Here is a 22,193-nt window from a genome sequence, read left to right as displayed (position 1 = left end):
TTACGGAGAATATTTTCAAAATACATACACTCCATATATAAGCCAAAAGATCGATTTTTATCACTATATTCACTGCTGGATATAGCCGTTTCATTAATATTGTTTGCTGATGCAACCCTGCGTAGTGTTAATTTGGCGAAGAGCAGTACCATTCACAATGGATTTGTGTATCATCGGAAATGAAATAAACGAACGTTGAATGCTAATCATCTGTTACCGGCCGAAGCCATGATTGTTTTGTATGTATGTGCATTGGTAGTGGTGCAACTGGTGCTGGAGCCACTTGAAACTCAAACAGTTACAAAAAGTCAAACACATACACATACATACATACATATGTACATACTTACAAAACACAAGCAAAGCAATTTTGTGATATGTTTATGCATCTCAACAACAATAATTAAGTAAATATTTTTTTTTACATATTTTATAAATTTATTTATTTAGCTTAAGTAATGAGTTTTATGTTAAAATAAAAATTATACATACATTATAGTTTTAAATGCTAAAAACAAAAGCAAAAACAGCTGTTATAAATAAAGGTTATTGTTGGATGTTTCTACTGGCATATGTAAAAAACTATGTACATTTGAGTGTTTGTATGCCTGTGTGCGTTTGTATACAGTAAAAATTAGTCATGAGTAGAAGGTGCTCTTGGCCAAAAGTTGTTTACGGTTTTTTTATGCTTTGGCTTACGTTCTCAACCACCTTGGCGGATGTTAAACAACAAATGTACTGCTCTCTCTGGCGCGTATCACAGAGAGTGTACTATGAGCGCGCACGCACTGGAGAGCAATTGGAAAAATCATATTATTTGGCCTTTACAAAGCGTGTGTTGGAGCAATAGTCAGTCTGTTTGAGTTGGATACCAGTAGTCATCGGATAGACTCGACGTGGAACGGTCGTTTGGTGTTTGTTAGTTAATAAGGGGGGAACGTGGTGTTCACGACAGAAGTCACTATTTGTTCCTTCACTTTTAAATAAGTGTAAAATTTTCCTTGCGTTCGCATTAATATAAAAATTAAATAATTAATAATTATATAAATATATATGTGTGTGTATTTATACAAATGCATTCAAGTCCAGCTTAATCCCTATATATAAAGCAACAGCCCGCAAACGTTCATATTGGCTAGTATATACATATGTATATATATACATACATATGTACATGTAGCAGTTGTAGAGTGAAAAATTTACGTTAGTACTCGCAGAAAGTGTTATAAGCGAATAAGAAAATCAAAGATATTTTTATGGTGGAGTTTTTCGGGTTCGGCCAATAAAATAGCGAAAATTCGTACAAACACGAAACGGAAAACGGAAAAACTAACGCAATAGATTTAATTCTTGCAATCGAGTTGGAATCTGTAAAATCGAAAGAAGTCAAATTGATAGAAGAAGAAGCACGCGAAGAAGGAAAAAGTGCGAAATTTGTGTGTGTGAACGCGCGTGTGTTTGTGTATATGTGTATACAATTTGTGTGTGTTTGTATGTGTATAAAAGTGTATGCGAAAAGTGAATAGCAGAAGAATTGTGAAAAACAGGTTTCTTAGTTGTGGCAGCGGTCGCTTATATAGAAGTAGCAACAGCAACAGTAACAACAAAGCCAACGGCAATAGCAATAGCAAAGGAAGCAGCAGCAGCAGCACCGCATAGGCAACATTAACCAAATCAACGAATTGAGCATAGGAAAAGCAGAACCAATAACAACAATACCAAACAAACTTAAAAATACAAAACGCAGTAGAATACGCAGCAGCAGCTGATAAAAAAAGTATTGAGGTGAGTCAAAGTTTAAACCCAACCGCAACGACGAATAACTTCATAGTGGAGTTTACTGCGAGAGAACAAATGGCTGCCAAACTTACTATAAGTTGAAAGGGAACTTCCTTTATAACATGCATAGTTGTTTCTTTCATTTCTTACAGCGTGGTATTTCCCATATTTTTGGAGTAATGGCATTTTAAGCATTTCCATATGTTGATAATTTGAAGTTATGCCAATGGTCTTAAGAGATATACTTCAAAGTCAAATGTTTTGTTTCTTAATATAGAAGTTTAAATTAGCTGAAATTGGTCGAAGATCATATACAATTGATTTTGAAAGACGAGAGTATGAAGTGATTAACTTAGTGGAAAAGAAAAAATCAACACTTTTAAATTTAACAAATGAAAAAATGTATATATATATAATATCTCCCTTCTGTTTGTTTGCTCTTTATTCAATGCTTTATAAAAAGTGTTGCAGTGGCCGGATTTAGTTCAAATATGCGCCATTTTGTTCGATAATCTGTTTCCATCTAGACGGCAACTTCATAATACCCCCCTCGTAGAAGCCTTCCTCTTTATTTGCGAAGAACTCGGACAGCCACTTTTCACAAGCTTCTTTTGAGTTCAACTTTACACCACGGCAGGAACAGGTGGTAATCACTTGGCGCTATGTCCGGGCTATATGGTGGATGCGATAAAACCTCCCATCCGAGCTCCCGTAGCTTCTGACGAATCATCAACGAAGTGTGTGGTCTGGCGTTGTCCTGGTGGAACACTATACCCTTCCTGTTGGCAAATTCTGGACGCTTCTGGTTGATCGCCTGTTTCAAGCGGTCCACTTGTTCGCAGTAGATAGTAGAATTAAGCGTCTGGCCATATGGGAGCAGTTCATAGTGGATGATTACCTTCCAATCCCACCAAACACACAGCAAGATCTTCCTGGCCATCAATCCCGGCTTTGCCACTGTTCGGGACGATTCATCGGCTTTCGACCACTACCGTTTTCGCTTGATATTGTCGTACGTGATCCATTTTTCGTCGCCAGTCACCATCTGCTACAAAAATAGGTCAAGTTTCTCTAGCGGGTTTGCCTTTAACGAAGGGAAACTTTAAAATAGCGCGAATTTCGGCGTTAGTGAACTCCATGTTTACACACGTTTATAACTGTTGAACGCAATATCCAAACTAATCTTACATAGCGGTAGGTAGGTTGTAGGTTACGTCAAGACCTTTCAAAGATGTTTAGTATTGCCAGATACGAGTTCTATAGCTCATTATACATAGCCGCGAAATTCAAAAGACAAATAGGCGGTTAAAAGGAGAAAAACAACAAATAAATAAAGCTAGATTATAGCTTTGTTCATAAATTTTTAAACGTTGAGATTTTTCACACAAGGCCTTTATTTCGATGCATCGCTTTCAGGTTCCAATAATCGTATGAGTATTTATGAGTATACGATTTATTGGTGCTCCGAGAGATCTTCTATCATATACTTACTCGACACTTTTGAAAAGCAATTAATTTTACTTTTATTCTTCAGTAGGTGGCTTTATTAAACTGCTGCCTAGATTTTCCAATTCCATTGCGTTCCCGAATCCGACCAATTGGTTTCCTCTTTACATCTCCATCATGACTATAGCTCTGTCGGGAATGATTTTATTAAGAAATTGACCAAAGACGCCTAACTATAGAATCTATTCGCTATATCATAAACGAAAGAATGAGAAGATCCAACACTAACTAATTTTAATAGCAATTTTAAACAAAACATTTGTCTTCATTTATGACGTCACGGGACCACCATTCGTCTGTCAAACGAACTACAAATAAGTAACAATCTAAGACTGCCATAATCTATACTTGTATCATGCGTGTAGAAATCAAAAAGTACTTTTTTTAAGTCTTGCTAAGTATGATACTTAGACGATAGATTTTTCCAGTTTTTAATATTTTAATATTAAGCTGTTTTGGTGCATTTTTATGCTAAACAATTGACAGCTTTGTTTCTTTTTGATTTCTGATGCGTTGTTATCGACTAAAGTTTCGTTTATGATAATGAAACTGTTAAAAATTATCATAAAACGTATTAAAATTCAATTATGGAGCGAACTATTCCATTGTTAAAATCATTTCATCAAATTTCAAAACAAGTAGAATAAAAGCTCTCGAATTTTGCATGTATATTCTAGACATGTACACAGTATCCTTCTGTATTTTTATATTTGTATCCGACCCTTACACAAATTTTTTTGAAAGTTCCTGAATAACTTGAGGTCTAATATAAAGTTAAATTTCCTCTTCATATGGACACTTAAGTTCCCAATCAAGCTGCATATTTTTTATCTTATCTTGTAATAGTTCAAGCCTTCAGAGGCATTGTTGAATTTCTACGTTTAGACTTTGTTGCTGTTCAATTTGAACCTTATATTAGGTAAGGTTAGGTGATTAGGCTGATTTCTCGTGAAGCCACGAATAATAATGGACTGCCCTAGACGCTTACCCTTTGTAATGCCCAGAACACCTATCATCTAGGTATCAAAAAGATCGTCGCATATCAACAATTCCAGCCGATTCGCCGGGTTCGTAAAAAGTATGGCAACCGAGCTGCTTCAACTTTAGTCTGGCGAAATCCGGACAGTGGAAGAGAAAGTGTCCACATGCTTCCACCTTATCTTCCTCCCTACAACTTTGACAAGTTACGTACCCCAAAATGTTTAGCCCCACGCGTGGATGCTAATGGAACAGTGTCCAGTTAGGACGCCTATCACTGCAGCGGTGTCAGTTTGAAAAAAAGAATACAAAAAAAAAAAAAAATTAAGCAAAAAGGAATTTAACATGCATACATATATGCATTTTAGTTAGCCGTTCCGTATTCTCTTAAAGCAGAAAGTTACAAACTCTCTTTCAACTAACTTTAAAGTCCGAGCGCACATATTTTATAAATAAAAGTAAATAGTAAACCAGATATACTTGTAAGTATGTGATATGATCGAATCTAGAAACGAATCTACTAAAAATGCTAACTGGAATGAATCTCGACATTATGGATCATAGCTTATAGCCTTAGCAAAACTTTTTTAACTATCCGGGAATGTTGTAAGTTCCTATAGCAAAACTTCACAGTGTAAAATTCAATATTTGATTTGGTTTTTTCATGATCATGCGCAATAACTAAATGCGTCAGAGACCCTAAATTTTACACCCAGGATAGTACAGGAGGGCTTTATAGGAGTCGGTGTAAAATTATCTTCATCTATACTGCAGTGAAAAATTGGAGGAAATCGGCCTACAACCACGCCTATTTCCCATATAACAGAATTCAAACCAAAAAATTTTAGGTACCGAACCTACAGGTATGGACCCCAGTACATATAGTTGGCTTTTTACCGAAAAAATAGGTCAATGTGTTAGCTATATAATTGAAATTCAAAGAAAGCCCTTTCCTGATAATAGTATGTCTGAATGTCAAAAATAGGTTGAACTGGATCAATATTTCCCTTAGACCCCATATACCTAATATAAAGGCTTTCGAACTTCCGATTGACTTTATATGGACCAATATGAGAGAGCTTGTTTTATTAATAATATTGTATCTTTGTACGTAAAATGTATAAAATTAGTGCAAATTTGACTTAGCCCCTATATAACTAATAATAGAATTTAATAATAGACTTTACTTCACATATAGGGTGATCTATTTTGCGGCTCCCAACTTTTTTTTAAAGAAAAACACAGAAACTTCAAAATACACAGGCCCACAAACCACACCAAATCGATGTTTTTTCTGTATGAAATGACAGCTCTTAACTCTCTTCAGGCTGCTCTTCGTCTCAAATGCGCCAATTTTGCTTTTTTACAAACCCATTGAGCCAGAAATGTGTGTCATCGATGAACAAAATTTGTCTCGAAAACGTCGGATCTTCTTGGAACTCTTCAAGAGCACATAGGGCGAAGTGATGTCACTTGGGAAGGTCGAGCTGTATTTTGTACGCTTTCAGTTTAAGATCTCGACGTAAAATGCGCAAGGCGTAAGTCTTTCCATTATGAAATGCCAAACGACACTGTTGAACCGTTTCGTTACATTTTCCAATATTACCAACACCTGAAGGTATTTAGCTGACTGTGGTCCTTGCAAGTTCATTCTCAATTCATCAATTATAATTACATAATTATGTATAAATATATCCCAAAATTTTTAATACTTTATATGCGCAGAATTTTTTTCTAGAAAAATTCTTAAAAATCACCTAAACTTAGAAATTTACATATTTTCAAATGATAAAATTTATTAGCTCTATGGCATATTCAAAAAAGAAAGGATAACATCTAAGGGAGCTTTGTTATGTTTCTTGTTTGCAGTCAGTTCGGATACGCTTGAGGCTGCCCTCGAGTTTTAACATATCTTAGAGACGACCATCAAATGCATCTGCGGTTCTTAAGGGCAATTGCTTTGATTAAAATAAGTAAACCTCCAGATAATGAGACTAAAAAGCAAGGCTCCACAGCATCAACACAAAATGCCCATGTTACAAATAAGTACATGTGTATATTCGCACGTACATATGTTTGCTGTTTGGCAATGAAAAAGATGCACATCATATTTCTATTTTAATAATAGCTTAGTTACTCACTTGCCTCAGCGTGCGTATCATATTTGACCAACAAACATGCGACAGTGACTGCTAAAATTACACTTAACACACGGCTAATTACATACTTACTTTACTTTGCGCATTTGTTTGCGGCGTTAAAGCGCATATGAATGTATGTGTGTGTGTGTGTGAATACGTATATTTGTTTGTGTGCGTATGTTTGTGGGTCTGCACGTGTGCCTAACGTAAATGGCAAAATTATGCGTTCCTGTGTAGATATACGCGACAAGCTGCCTTATTTGTTTGTTGAAAAACAAAAACAACAGCAAACAAAACATAAAAAATGGCTTTACAAAATAAATTGCTAAAGTGTTAGTGGTTCACCTTCATAGCCGCGGCCAAAGCTGATGTTGTTGTCGTTGTTGTTGTTGCTGTTGTAAACCAGCAATGCAGAAACGTCAACCGTTTCGCTATTTGTATTACACACCGTGCTTGTTGTTGTTGTTTGCGCCGTCTATGAGTTTTTTCGTTAATAAGTAGAGACACAAAAGCAAATATGCAAAAGCGTAGGCCAAGCAGCTTAAGAAGCGGCGCTGCGCTGTAAAGGTGGAATTAATAGAGGAGCGCCAACAATCAAGATTTACAAAAACTAAAAACCACCTTAAGTATATATGTATGTGTGTTTGTGGAACGCTTTTCGCTCAACATGGAAAATCAACAGCGCCAAGTTAAAGTCAGAAACACGAAAAAACGTTAACTTCGGTTACAACGAAGCTATAATACCCTTTATAAATAGAAAAGTTTCCAATCAGGAACTTGATTTTGATCGGTTGTGCCGATTTGACAGTCCGCGGCCAAATAAAAATCCGGGTCCGTTCCGGTTACGTAGACCCGACTGTTGTGGGAAGGTCAGTTTGTATGGCAGCTACATATACAGGGTTTTCCCGGAAAGTAATAGTACTGATTTTCTTCCTCCGCGACTGTACTTCGGAGCGTGTGCGCACCGACTGGATTCGGTAAAGGGCGTTCCTAGCTAACGAACGAGCGGCTGGACAGTTGTCTCCGACCACCTGGAGAGTCAGGACCAACATATTCGCGCAACGTATTTCTGTGAGTGGTGCAAGCCGAAAATGCAGCGTTCATTAGAGCAGAGATACGCGATTAAATTTTGTGTGAAACTCGGTAAATCTGCGATAGAGACGTTTGATATGATCAAGCAGGCTTACCCAGATGTTGCTTTAGCAGGAATAGGTCGCTGATGAATGAGCAAATCCAAAATGAAAACGATGCTCATTGTCTTTTTTGACATCAAAGGCATCGTCCACCATGAATTTATTTCTCCTGGACAAACCATCAACGCCAGGTTTTACGTGGAAGTCCTCAAGAGACTCAAACGACAAGACAAGACATCGCTACCGATTGGAAGTTGCACCACGACAACGCCCCGACTCATACCGCCTTTCTTGCGAACAGCTACCTACGCAAGGCCGGCATCCCAACGCTTCCGCATCCGCTTTACAGGCCAGATGTGGCCCCCGGGACTTTTTTTGTTCCTTGCCTGAAAAAGCCGATGAAAGGCAAGCATTTTGAGACGACAGAGGGGATCCAAGCAGCATGTACCTTGGTTCTCAAGGCTATTCTGGAGAATACCTTCCGTGACGCTTTCAATGCTTGAAAATCGCGCTGGCAGTGCTGCATCGACGCAGAAGGAACCTATTTTTAGAGTGTTAAAAGAATTGTAACGATTGGTTCAGAACTTTTCCATACAAGGACTTGACTATGATCTTTCCGTTTGTATGAAAGCTATATGTTATATTGGTCCGATATCGGCACTTCCGATAAATGAGCAGCTTTTTGAGGAGAAAAGGACGTGTGCAGAATTTCAGAGCGATAACTCAACAACTGAGAGACTAGTTCGCCTACATACAGACAAACGGGCTTGGCTAAATCATCATAAGTATAAGCAGAAGTTTTATAGGAGTCTCCAATGTTTCCTGCTGGGTGTTATAAATTTCGTAGCAAACTTAACATACCGCAGTGAGGGTATAAACATATGCGTGTGAGTGTGTATGTGCGTGGCAGCAAAAGTGCTAGCGCAGCACCGCAGCGCGTAGTCAACAAAGAAAGGGGAAATGAGAATGAGAAAAGAATCTGTTATTAAATGAAATTGATGCTGGTAATTACCGTTTCTGCTTGGTTGACGAACTGACGGACGGCTCTGTCTGTTTAAGTAAATGCACGAACATTCACTACCACACATACACACACACACTCACGAAAATGTATATGCATATAACGCTGAACGTATTGGCAATGAGCAGAGGATTTGTGGACCGTTTCATTTTCCCACTTTTCAAACTGTAATTGGTTAACAAACTTACACGTGCCCATTTACTGGCTTTCGGAGCACAAGCAACAACCAGCAGGACGGTCCACGTTGCCGTGTCTTCTAACATGCCGACCAACTATGCACACAAGCTCGTCCGATGGTGAGTTGGGCGAAAAGTCAAGCAGCGTCCGAGAAATGACTCTAACTTTATTAGAAATAATGTGTGTATATAAATATTAGCAAACAGGTCCGGCGCCTTTTGTGTTGTATTTAGGTGTATTTTTAAAATAAATATTTAGTAAAACGCACTGATTACTTATTAATTGTGAGAACATTTTGGAAGGACTTTTTGTCGCAGCATCGCTTTCCAATGATCTTTTGAAGAAATATTTAGCTTATTCTCCGTTTCTATTCCACCAACTTTGACCGACTGTCGTTGGTAGTGAGCTTCATCACAAATGGTTCGAAGCTCAATAAAAAGGTTGGTGGAGGAATTTACTGACTCGAGCTCAAGTCTCTAACTTGTAGATCTGATTTATTTCTTGATGAGACGTATGTATGTATTTGCACGTCTGGTTAGAGGCTGATGATATTTCAAGGTAGGATCTTGTCGGTAAACTGTGAATAAAAATAAAGGGGATTGAGTCTTTTCTTCGTCAGATGAACCTTCAAAATATACTGTCATATTGCATATAACAATCGCGGTTCATTCTATTCGCTAAAGATGCACCTCCTTTAAAATTATGCCTGTCAGTTTTTATGCTATGCGGGACTTGCGAATCAGGTCGCCTACGTACCTAAACCCTTAACTTTGTCAATATAAAGGGTGATCTATTTCGAGGTTCCCTACTTTTTTTTTTTAAGAAAAAGCACATAAACTTAAAATTTAATGGGGAATGTTTATTATTATTCGAAAGAACATTCTTTGGAATTTATTTTTTGAAGATTATCTTATTTGAATGTTGGCCGTGGCTACGTCTCAGTTGGTCCAGCCGTTGAGTCTAATTTTCGATGGCTCGTTCGAGAGTTTCGACCGGTTTGAATTGATACTAAAGACTTGGAATGAGATTCCTTCTAATGAAAAGACATATGACGTTCAAGCGACAAATATCACCAGTCATTAAGTTTGATGGAGACTTAAATCTGGGGAGCAGTTAGCCCTTGAAGTTCGCTCCAATCTGCTCATTTGGTTTGGCCCTTTTGGGAGATTCGTGGTGGCTGTGGTTTAAATCAGCTAAAATCGAAAGTTTAGTTCAGTGTGGAGTCGCACTGCGGCCAGCATGCCAGAAGTTTTGGGTCGGCCTCGGACCCGACCAAGGTGGAAAAGGTGTCCCTTCAACCTGACCAATTGAAACCAAATAATACTAGAAAAAAGCTTTAGCGGTTTGGGACGCTGATCAAAGTATTGATTTGATCTATGTACTCTTAAACACCGTTGTGTAAGGCCCTCGTTGGCAGGTAAATTCTTCAGGAAGTGTCGGGTAGGACTTCTCGTCTCACTCCAAAGCAAATGTTTGAAGACCTGCCTCCGGAACCTTTTAAATCTAGTCGAATTACGCAGGTACAGATGCCCACCTTATGTATGTGCCCCCGTCACATGACCTAATTTACTTCCACAAGCACCTTGTAATTTGTTATTTACGACCACTTACATAACTAACAACAAAAACTTTGATATATACTTATGTGAGTGCTTGTAAGGTTGCCTACCTGCAGGTAACTTAATCAACACAAATACATTAACAAAGAACTTTGCGAAAGGCTCGAGATGGATGCGCACTTTGACACGGCGACCACTACCAGCATACCTGGTGCTCGTTTCCTTCGTTTACGCCGTTGTTGACGCTTTGTTTTGCCAGCCGTTTGTCACAATTGAACTTATCAACTTATCATCACCGGGTCCGGGTCCGTCCATTGTTTGTCGTTTTATTAATTAATAATTCAAGACAACTTTTATGTGTGACAGAAAATCAATGATTGTTCTTTTCAGTATTGTTCTAAAGTACTCTCCACCACACTCGTCTACGGCGACGGAGGAGTGTGAGTGTTTGTCGCGCGGGCATTGTCAACAACACTCCTCCATGCACAAGCCTCCTGCCACTTCTGCAGCTCAACAGTAATTTTGCAATTTTTACAGTTTCTTCTTCGCCGCCTTTTGTCTACTCGTTGCGACGCGACGTGGGCAATAACGAGCGAGAAATAGAAATAGGCAAAGGCTATAAGAAATCAGTAAAATTTATTACTTTCAAAGAATTTTATGAGCATTTTATAGCCGACTCCCCATTACAGCAAACAAATTCGCCTACAACAATGTAAATGGCTGTTTTACGTTTAAAAGCGTCAAACTCAGAGCAGCCGTTGCAGTGGCGCTGATGGTGGCGACCGAACGCCGACGACGAGCACATTTTATATTCAGTGTTTAACTATGATAAAAAGGTTGGGTAATGGTTGGACCAAGAGCACACACACAGAAAAAAATGTGCGAAAGACAAGAGGAGGCGAATTCATTGAGTACCGGCATGCCACTAAGCACACTCACCCACACACGTACTCCTAAACAGGAGGCCGTTGTTGGAGTCTGAAAAAGAGTGTAGTTGAAAGCGCAGTGAATAATAATATTATTAGTGCAGTCCCTCGCCTCCTCGTGCCGCGTTGCACGTGAAATAGTTTTTGCTTGTTTGATTCGCCTGTCTATGGCCGCCGACGACGGACGGTAATAAATGAAGTTGTAAACATTTACATCGTTTGCACATTTCCGTACCGTGGCACATACGAGGCGCATAAATAACGCTCAAGTTAATGTCATTACGTGTGAGCGCAAATTGGACTTGCGAAAGCGTCAAGTTTTGGTCAACAAAAATTATTATTATTATGCGCCAACTGATTGAGTTATTGACTATGCTTTCCCAGGGTAATAAATATAATCACATTAAGTGTTTGCAGAGCACTACAATGAATCGGTTTCGGTGTGTTTTAAAAAATCTATCAAGCATTAATAGTGCACTGAGAGCAGCTTATCTGACTAAACAACCGGAAGAGTCTTCCTTAGTATATTTGGACAGGCCCATAATTTAAAGCCAGGTGTTTGCTAAGTTTGTTTTTTTTTTCTCTCAGATAAGTCAGGCTAGAAAATCTATAGCTTTGCTCGGCTTCGTACTCTGTTAGCTATAATTCGGAGGATATCTGTATACTGTGATTGATCGATGGTATTCGTTGTGTTTTTGGCTTTAAATTCGGTCACAATCATGGCTCGATACGATGGTGCATTATAAGAATCTTGAATTATTCTTCTACAATACCGGCCGTTTTCGACAGATGCTCTCACGCAAACGCCTCAACACGGCTAAATAGAGCTCCTTATTGACTGTCTGTCCCTCCGGAACAAATTCATGATGCAACAAACCACAAATATCGAAAAAAAAACATGAGCATCACCTTCATTTGGGGTTGTTATTTTTTTTGGTTTCGACCCGTTTTCGCACGATCAAGCATGTCCAAAGAGACCTGTTTACGGTACTCTTTTTAAAAAAACTCATTTTTATCGGGACATGCTCGACTTGAGCGCGTTTCATACCCAAAATATTCACCAAAATCATTCGAACAGACTCGCAAGAAATGTCGAGCTCTCTTACCATCTTTCTAACAATTGCTTAACTATTTTCAAGCACTATATCCTTTACCTTTTTAATATATTCATCAATTGAAGAGATCGAAGGTCGTCCAGAACGAGGTATGCCTTCAACGATCTCTCGACCGTCTTTGGAGGCTTTCAACCACTGGTAGGCTTATGATAAAACTGAATCACCGGAAGCAGTTTCCAACGTTCGCAACGATTCCGCGAATTTGGTTAGGAATACAAAACTTTAGATAAATTTAGACAATTCCGACTTAAAGAACTGCTGTAAACAAACTGGTTGACAGATCGCGCTCATATTTGGCATAGTAATGAAGGACAATCCTACCAAATCTGAAAAATATGAAATTTTATCGGATTGGATGGTTTACGTCTGGTTAGGGATAATCGCCATCCTAAGATTCCTAAATGTATGTGATATGCTACAAAATCCGGATACTTTCAGAAAGAAAAATATGTTCCAATCGAAGTTTGTTATTTCGGGAACCAACAGATGGACTGAAAATTTTGCCGCCTAACAAAGAAAAAACACTATTTTCAAAGCAAATGTGAATATATTTCTCGACAAAATCACCAATTTTAGTAATGAATTTTTTATAAGGGTTCTTTAGTATTTCAATAGCGGTTGAGCTGGTACTGTTGCGATGAATTGAGTATTTGCTTTTTGAATATGTTGGTTCAGATATGGATGTCGTATTGTTTATCAAGCCATAGCTGTGGATCAGAAAGCGATGAAACAGTACAAGAAATACAAAAAAAGGTGTGTTCAAAAAATAATGGGAATTTTCGTTTTTCCAAAAAAAATTATTAATTCGCTACATTAATGTTGTCGTCTTTAAATAGTACCTTTTTGATATTATGTACTTATGCCAGCACTTCTTCTAACCGTCGAAACACTTCTCAAACTCGGTTTTTGGAATAATCTTTAGCTTTTCAGCGATTTTCATCTATCTTCAATATTGACCTTGAAGGTACTCTTTATTTGTGAAAATAAGAAAAGTTTACATGGAGCCATGCCCGGAAAATATGGAGGCTGTGGCATCGTCGCGGTATTTTTATTGGCCAAGAATTCACGAACAAGCAAAGAAGTGTGAGCTTCTAATAAATAAAATTCGACAAATTCATAAAAACACTTCTAACGAGACAATTGGACTCTCCAAGCCCGCGAAATTTTACATTTAAAAATTTCCGTTATTTTCCGAACACACCTTGTAAACAAATATGGTTGAGACAACTTAAATTGGAACAATTCGAGGAAATTTTATGCAATTTTGAGAGTTTTCGGGTTAAAGGGTACTTAAAATTATTATTAGTAATTACACGACCGATAATGCTGTTTCCTTATTCGAGTGTATGGTTTTATTTTGTATCTTAATTCAAAACTCATTCAACAGTATCTATTTCGCTCAATTTCGTAAAAATAAGATAATTTTAATTTTGAGTAGAAATCGGTATTCATATATAATCGTATATCTTCATCTTCTTTATAGCCACCCGGTTATTTATAGAGTTTACAACAGACCGAACTATGTCAATGTCGTGGTATATCTCGTACAGCTCATCGTTCCATCGACTGCCGTATTCGGAAAGTACCATAATCTTCCGCAGAACCTTTCTCTCGAAAACTTGTAACGCCGACTTATTGTATGTTGTCATTGTCCATGGCTCTGCACCATATCACAGGATGAGAATAATGAGGGACTTATAGAGTTTGGTCTTTGTTCGTCGAGAGATGTCTTTACTTTTTAAGCAAAGTATTGAAGAAAAGTTCCTTTTCAAATAGCCTCAATACCTTAAGCACTCTTCGATTTATTCTTCTTACTCTTAAGCTAAAGTATGTGAAATGTGCTGCTCTTACTTAACAACCATAAGTTTAACTTCGTCATTTAAATATTTTTAAAGTCTCGATTATAAACCAGTTTCCCCCCCTTCAATTATTGTTGCATCGACAAAGGCAAACGAACATGTGCAGAGATTATAATTGCGGAATTCGAGCGTTACATTAATCCGTTTACATACAAATTTAAGTATGGTATATAATTAGGCACACATATACATACACACATACATATGTACATATATATAAATATTCTTAGCTTTGTATCGCTAATTAATGGCAACCAAGAAACACCGATTCCGAGCAAATACTTAAATATGAAATGAGGCCAGCTTAAGAAATGAGGGAAGAATACTCGCAATTGCATGAGATCATCAATGCGTTTGTTTTCATCTTTTTGGCTTATTCTTCTTCTACTACGCTTCTTACCATTTTAAAGCGATTTCTTTAAAGGCGCTTTTAACGAACTTTGACTGTGGAGTTCTTCAAAATAATAATACATATGTGCGTATGTATATGTATAAACAAACATATGTGCATACATATGTCTGTAGTTCGTACTATATACATATATATTTACGTACTTATATATATATACTTTATTATGTGATTTGCTTCTAGGTATGCATGTAGAATTAATGCTTCGTTAATTAAAGAGTCACCTTCGACGGTAAAAACTACATAGAAAAACATAAAAATAGGAAGATAAAAATAATTATTTTTGGTAAATTTTTATTTTTTTTCAAAAATGAAAAATGGGAAAATAAAGCAAAGCCAATTCATTAAAAAATCATTATTTTATATAATTTATTGAAATACACTGATGTGCAGCTATTTGAGGTAAAAAGTTCACAAATTTTTTTTTTAAAAATGGATAATTAATAAATAAATAAATTTTTTTATGACTTTGTCGACTTTTTCAGTTGATGCCAATTACATTTGGGAAAATGAAGCAAAGCCAATTCATTAGAAAAACCATATTTATGCCCGAATATAAATCCAGGAAATAAAGTTAAGTCATAAAGTAAATAAAATTGAAATACACTGATGTGCAGCTATTTGAGGTAAAAAGTTCACAAGATAAATCAATTCATGCCACATTAAACTCAATTTTAACATGTGTGGCTAAATTAATACTAACGTAAAGAGTTTCGAATGGATAATTATATACAATAAATAAATTTAATTTTCGGTTATTTGAAACAGAAAAAGATAGAATCAGCAAGTCCTTGTAGGTACAGGGTGAGTCATATTTTATATTGGTATGTAAACATTGAATAACTTTGTGATCTCCTTACATTCTAAATGTGACCCGCGTCATTTTGACGAATCAATCATCTGACCTAACTAAACTCAACTGAATTTGTTGGATCAATATGTCTCTGAAACTGTAAATCAGTGCAATTCGCTGAATACTTGTTCTACGTCCATATCGTCAAAAATATCGTGACAAACAGCCAGCCTCTGACAAACTTATCTGCAGTTAGTGTCGAATTGTCTCACGAAAAAACGATTTGAGAGTCTTCTCTGATCTTCACAATGTTGTTTATCATCGATCAAGTCTTCTTCTTATTTACTGGCGTAGACATTACTTACGCAAATATAGCCGAGTTAATAACAGCGCGCCAGTCGTTTCTTCTTTTCGCTATTTTTTGCCAATTCGAGGTACCAAGTGAAGCCAGGTCCTTCTCCACCTGATCTCTCCAACGGAGTGGAAGTGTTCCTCTACTTCCACCGGCTAGTACTGAAACGAAACCTTCAAAGCTGAATTGTTCTCTTTCATTCGGTCAACATAACCTAGCCGGCGCAGCCACTGTCTCTTGATTTGCAAACTATGCTAATATCGCCGTATATCTCGTACAGCTCATCGTTCCATTCGACGCCCGCCACTGTCAAGGCGCAAAAGACAATAAATCTTCCGCAAAACTTTTCTCTCGAACGCTCCTAAGGCCGACTCATCAGAAGATGTCATTGTCCATGCCTCCGCACCATATAGCAAGACGGTAATTATGAGGGACTTATAGAATTTGGTCTCTGTTCGTCGGGAGAGGACTTTACAATTAATTCATAATCATTGCTTACTTAGTTCAAAGTAACAACTAGCATTTTTCGAATTAGCCGCCGCTATTAATCCATGATATGATTCCATTTGCTATTCATTTGTTTTCACAAGTTTTGTACATATATATTTAGTTCTTCATACAATGACCTATCAGTGTTGGCAGGCCAAAAACCACCAAACTTTTTTAAACCGCCCCCTTTTTCTCAATTTTTCGTGGTGTATGGAGAATACTGATTTTCAATATTAAATTTCTTGTTTTAAAATTTTATTGGGTTCTTAATTAATTCTGAACCGTTCACACAGTAGTGGTTTTTTATTCTCAAAAATCGTCTTTTATAGACTGTCCCACATGCTGCGTCCTTTAAAACTTTTCAATTTCACCCAGCGCCGAGTACCCGCACGACTCTAACTACCTCTTTGCATGTCCAGCGAATGCCACTGATATAACACCCTTCTCCCTATGGTCCGATACCGTCCAAAGAACGCGTTTCCCGAGCCTACTATTAGATGATTTCGATGATAATCAACCCGAACATTGTCAAACAAGTGGAGATTAGATAAACGCTACAACAACAATAACATGTCTCACCCTCCATATGACTGTTTATCCTAACAACATATCTCATTCTTGAGAGTTTTTGGGGTTAAATTTAAAGTGAATGACTTGCTCTATAATTTAAAGATAATTTCTTTTTGATTTTAAGGTTTTTTTATTGAGAATGAAAAAATTACAGTAATACAATATTGTCAAATTCTTCTTTATTGGCGTAAACACCACTTACGCGCGATTATAGCCGATTGGAGATTTCAAGTGTAGCCAGGTCCTTCTCCACCTGGTCTTTCTAACTGAGAGGAGATCTTCCTCTTCCTCTGCTTTCCCGGCGGGTACTGCGTCGAATACTCTCAGAGCTGGAGTGTTTTCATCCATTCGGACGACAATATAAACGCTATTTTGAATTCCCTGATGCTGTGGCCTAGCCAATGGTAGCAAGTTTTGCTGTAAAAATGGATTATCACTCAAGAAAAAAAAAAGCTCACGACTTGTTGGTTTGAATATTTTTGAGAATAATTTTATTTATATTTTTATTTGTTAATCTTTTTGATTTTTATTTTGGTGAGATGTATTTCTTTTAGAAAAAAATTTTTGGAATTATGAAAAAATAAAATTTTTGCTATTGTTTAAATATGAAATTAACAATTTTTAAATTTTGGTTCATGCAAAAAAAATTGCCTGTTGTTTAAAAATATTATTGTTTCTAATGGAAAAACTAAATAATGTTATGCTAAATATGTAAATCTTATAATTTTAATAAAATTTCAATTCTTTTTCAATTCAATTCTTTCGTTAAGAACTTTTAAATACCGTCAAATATGTATGTGCTTCATACTTACATATGTACATATGTATATATGTTTGTTAAGCTTTTATTTCTTTTAAATTTATATAATCAAAAGCGCTTACATAAGTACGTTAGTAAGTACATACATATCTATTTTAAGCAGCACATTAGCACATATTTACATAAGCCCGTAAGTTAGCACATTATAAAAAGATACCCCCTACAAACACACACACATACATACAAACAAAGAAGTACAGCAATAATAATATGTTATAATCATCAGTACGAGTATTTGCAATGCTTTCTTAATCAACTTAAAACTCGGCAAATCTCCAAATATACAGACTTTCGTACGAACACAGACATATGTACATACATACATATTCATATACATATATGTATATTTGGCTCCAACAACAGCAAACGCAGTTACCATGAACTCCCAACTTTGTTGCAGCGCCTGCCAGCGAGTGGCGGAGTTTGTGAGTACGAACAAATATAGTATGTATATCTATGCTTATGTATGTATATATGTATATGTGTATATGTGTTTGTATGCAGCATTAACCGCACGGCAAACAACAACTCACAAAACAGCCTCACAATCAACCCACCAACCCAACAACCCACCAAAGCTATCTCTACACCATTTGCTACATGTAAATATATACAGTCAATTTATATGTACATATGTGTGCATGTAGTACATGAATCGCGTAAACAGTAAGGCACTGCGCATGCTTTCGCGCTTATGTTGTTGCGTTCGCGCTCTTTTTCGCTTCGTGCTCCATGTTCCACGCTCTAAGCTCCAAAAGTTTTACTAGAGCGCCACAAACAACGAGAATATGCTTACAAACAAACACGCATACATACATACATGCACACAGAAATACATGTATTACACACATATACATACCTATGTACAATGAATAGCGCAGCGTTTTGTTAGTTAGCGTTTTTGTAGCGAAGCGCTCTTGGGTCGGAAAATGTTTTGAGCTTTGTTGGCTTTTTTCTTGTTTTTGCTTTTGCTATTGTTGTTTTCGTTTTTGTTTTACGTTTTGCGCGTCGTTAGTGAATTTTATTTCGTCTTCCTTTATGAAAATCATTTTGTATTTGCGCGCTTCTCTTTCATTCTATACGAATGAATACACCACGAACACCTAGAGACACCTTCCAGAGCAGGCAAACGAATGCAAACATACATACACACTAGGGCGAACAAAAAAATCCAATTTACGGGGAAAGTAGTGAAAGAATATCTCTGCAAGGTAGGATTTTTAGCTTAAATTTAAGAGATATTTCTGTTCATCAAAAATATCAATATCCAAAAAGTTAATGCTACAAAAATAGACGAGACCGGGAAAAACTTCCTTAACGAAAACATAATTTCACACGATTTGTTCAAAGGATATGGGCTATTTTATCTTAAACGAAAAGAAATCTTAACTGTATCTTTACATTATTAAAGGGTGTAAAAAGATCTTAATCTTGTCAGTAAGTGTGTACGACATCTACTATGTATATGTTATAGAGGTTTGATCTGAACAATATATTTGGAGATTGTAGCGTTGCTTTCGTAAAGCTGTGTAAACTGACGTTTAGCAAAACCAAAAGCTCCGTCAGGATTGGAAAGGACCTCACCGAGTCATTCGATACCAATCGAGGTTTCAAAAAAGCGACTCCTTATCGCGCTACTTCTTCAATCTACTGCTGGAGAAAATTATACGAGCTGCAGAAGTAAATAGAGAAGGTACCATCTTCTATAAGAGCATACAGTTGCATACGCCGATGTTATTGATATCATTGGCTTCAACAACCGCGCCGTTAGTTCTGGATAAGGAAGCAAAGCAAATGGGGCAAGACGAAATATCTCCAGTAATCAAACAAACAATCGTCGCACTAGCGACTAGGCTCCCACGTCACTGTTGATAGTCATAACTCCGTAGTTGTAGATAATTTCGTCTATCTTGGAACCAGTTTTAACATCAACAGCAATGTCAGCCTCGAAATCCAACGCAGAATAACTCTAGCCAACAGGTGCTACTTTGGTTTGAGTAGGCAATTGAGAATTCTCGACGAACAAAGACCAAACTCTATAAGTCATTCATCATCCCCGTCCTGCTATATGGTGCAGAGGCATGGACGATGACAACAACTGATGAGTTGACGTTGCGAGTTTTGAAGAGAAAGGCTCTGCGGGAGATATATGTATGGTCCTTTGCGCATTAAAACGGCGAATATCGCATTCGGTGGTGCGGGGATGAGCTGTACGAGTTATACGACAACACTGGCATAGTTCAGCTAATTAAGAGCCCGCAGCTAGGTCATGTCGTCCGTATGGATGAAAACATTCCAGCTCTGATGGTGTTTGACACAGTAGTCGCCGGAGGAAGCAAAGGAAGACCTCCAATCTGTTTGAAAGACCAGGTGGAGAAGGACCTGGCTTCGCTTGGAATCTTCAATTGGCGCCAAGCAGCGAAAGGGAAGAACGATTGGCGCGTAACTATACCGAAAATACAATATCCATCACAGGTGCATAGATATATCAGAGTTCAGTAGCTTTGTATGACAGCTATATGCTATAGAGGTTTGATCTGAACAATATATTCGAAGATTGTAGCATTGTCTTCGACATAATATGTCAAATTTCATGAAGATATCTCGTCAAATGGAAAACATTTAATATCAAAACTTATTTTTGATCGGACAGATTGTATGGCAGCTATATGCCAAAGTGGTCCAATATCGACGATTCCGACAAATGAGCTGCTACTTATAGAGAGAAGGACGTAAGCGTAATATATCCAGTCTAGGATATGAAGGTTACGTTAGGTTACTCTGATAGTTTTGGTGCTTAGTGATGCCAAGCGGAGTACTGTTATGCAGTTCATGAGAAGTAGTCATTCTTCAGGATGTTAGCGCTTGACGTGAATATCAATGGGTTCTGCGGCCTTATAACGATACCACTTCCGGTGTCTCATATCGTAAGACCCCCAACTTTGCCTTTCTGGTGAGGGACAATTGCAAGAGTTGCCTCATTGTTTCATTGGTGGATTTCTCCTTTCATTTCTCATTTTCTGCAGTCATTTCGATCTGTAAGCCGCAATCTGCAGGCATGTGCCGCCACCAGTGAGTATCCCAGGGTATAAATATCGTTAGCATTTTTGAGCTACTGGAATTATCACTGCGCTGCATATTGAGCGGGGCATTGAGCAAAAACCGAAAAACACAAATATAGGAAATTTTTGTCAAAATATATGGTTTTAAAAATATTTTTTAACTTTTTTAGTTTTAGGTTCACCCCAACATTTAGTTGTAGATTCTAAGGCTGCAAAGTTGTACATTTTTCTATAGCAGTGTATGGGTGTGTGTGTTTGTATTGATGGTAGTACTCTTCTATGGTATATGGCTTTCCGATTTCATCTTCCATGCATTCCTGCTGGCTGACGACTCCACTATGGTCTATGGTCTATTATGCGATTGCTGGTTGTATCTATCTGTCTATATGTATGTATGTGGTGTGTGTGTGAGGTATAGCCTAACCGACTGGCTGTTCGCTTTGTTAGTTATTTGGTTGGCACGACGATTTGATGATGGTTTTTTGTTTTGATTGTTGGCTTCAAACTTGTTAGGTGGGTTTCGCTCGCTCCCAGCTGCCAGCATTCTAGCCCGTATGTACTTTATCAGCGTCCCACCAGCGCTTCGATACCTAATGCAACAGCCACAGCACCGCACATCAGTTTGGCTCAACGTGAGCTTCTTTCTACTTACGCGCATATAATATGAGTGCATGTATATTTAAACACACACACGTATGTATATGTATACTCGTATGTGGGTACTTCTGTATGCCCATGCGGTTGCGCTGTTTTTGTGCGGTGCTGTGTATCCGTCGGATAAGTTTGGTTATTCTTGTACTCAATTATACGGGAATTACGCGTCTATCTGCGCTTCACGAGTGGCTAACGAGGCACACACACGTGTATATAACACTTACGCGCATTAGACATATGGGCGAGCGGCAACGCTCACACATATTTATATACCTACATACATATATAGAAATATCAGTCATAGGTAAGTATCTTCCTCGAAATGAATTGAGGTGTGTAATATGCGCACACACAGGCACACACATACACAATACTTGTAGGATATGTCATGAAGTGCTCGCCAGTTGGCTAAGGCTTGGCCACGAGTTGACTGTAATGGATTAATTGTTGCAATGTGACAGTTATTACTTCTACCCATTCTTCTACTTATGCATTTAATCGTTTACTTTTATTTTCATCACATTTACACACATTTCTCTCGCCTTTTTTTTTGTTTTACTTTACTATTATTGTTATTTTATTTGCGTTTGTTGCGTTACTCATACGCCCGTCCAACTTTTTGGCTGTGTTGTTGGTGAATGTAGTCACTTCGAGGTGGGTTAATTAGCGCGTCTAAGCACCTAATAGGCATACTTTTCGCAACTTTTATTTCATTATTAGTTCAGTATATGTATATCTGTATGTCTGTAGTTCAACACCTAACCAGTTGGGGTTGTTTACTTGGGGCGAAATTTATGTTTATTTAATTGTGGGTTTACTGCTGAAGTTTAGTGGTGTCAGTATTGACGAG

At 37.5% G+C, this 22,193-nt stretch overlaps 1 protein-coding gene across 1 annotated transcript in view; it reads left to right on the top strand.

Annotated features, from left to right (window-relative positions):
* Nucleotides 1-885: 885 nt before the first annotated feature.
* Nucleotides 886-22,193, top strand: part of LOC126758059 (uncharacterized) — a 135,780-nt gene continuing 114,472 nt past the window's right edge. The window contains exon 1 of the mRNA XM_050472057.1: nucleotides 886-1,785. The gene's annotated coding sequence lies outside the window, so the exon portion shown is untranslated. The remainder of the gene's footprint in view (nucleotides 1,786-22,193) is intronic.

The sequence above is a fragment of the Bactrocera neohumeralis genome, chromosome 2, assembly GCF_024586455.1.
Source record: "Bactrocera neohumeralis isolate Rockhampton chromosome 2, APGP_CSIRO_Bneo_wtdbg2-racon-allhic-juicebox.fasta_v2, whole genome shotgun sequence".
Classification (NCBI taxonomy): domain Eukaryota; kingdom Metazoa; phylum Arthropoda; class Insecta; order Diptera; family Tephritidae; genus Bactrocera; species Bactrocera neohumeralis.
This window is presented reverse-complemented; position numbering and strand designations above follow the sequence as displayed.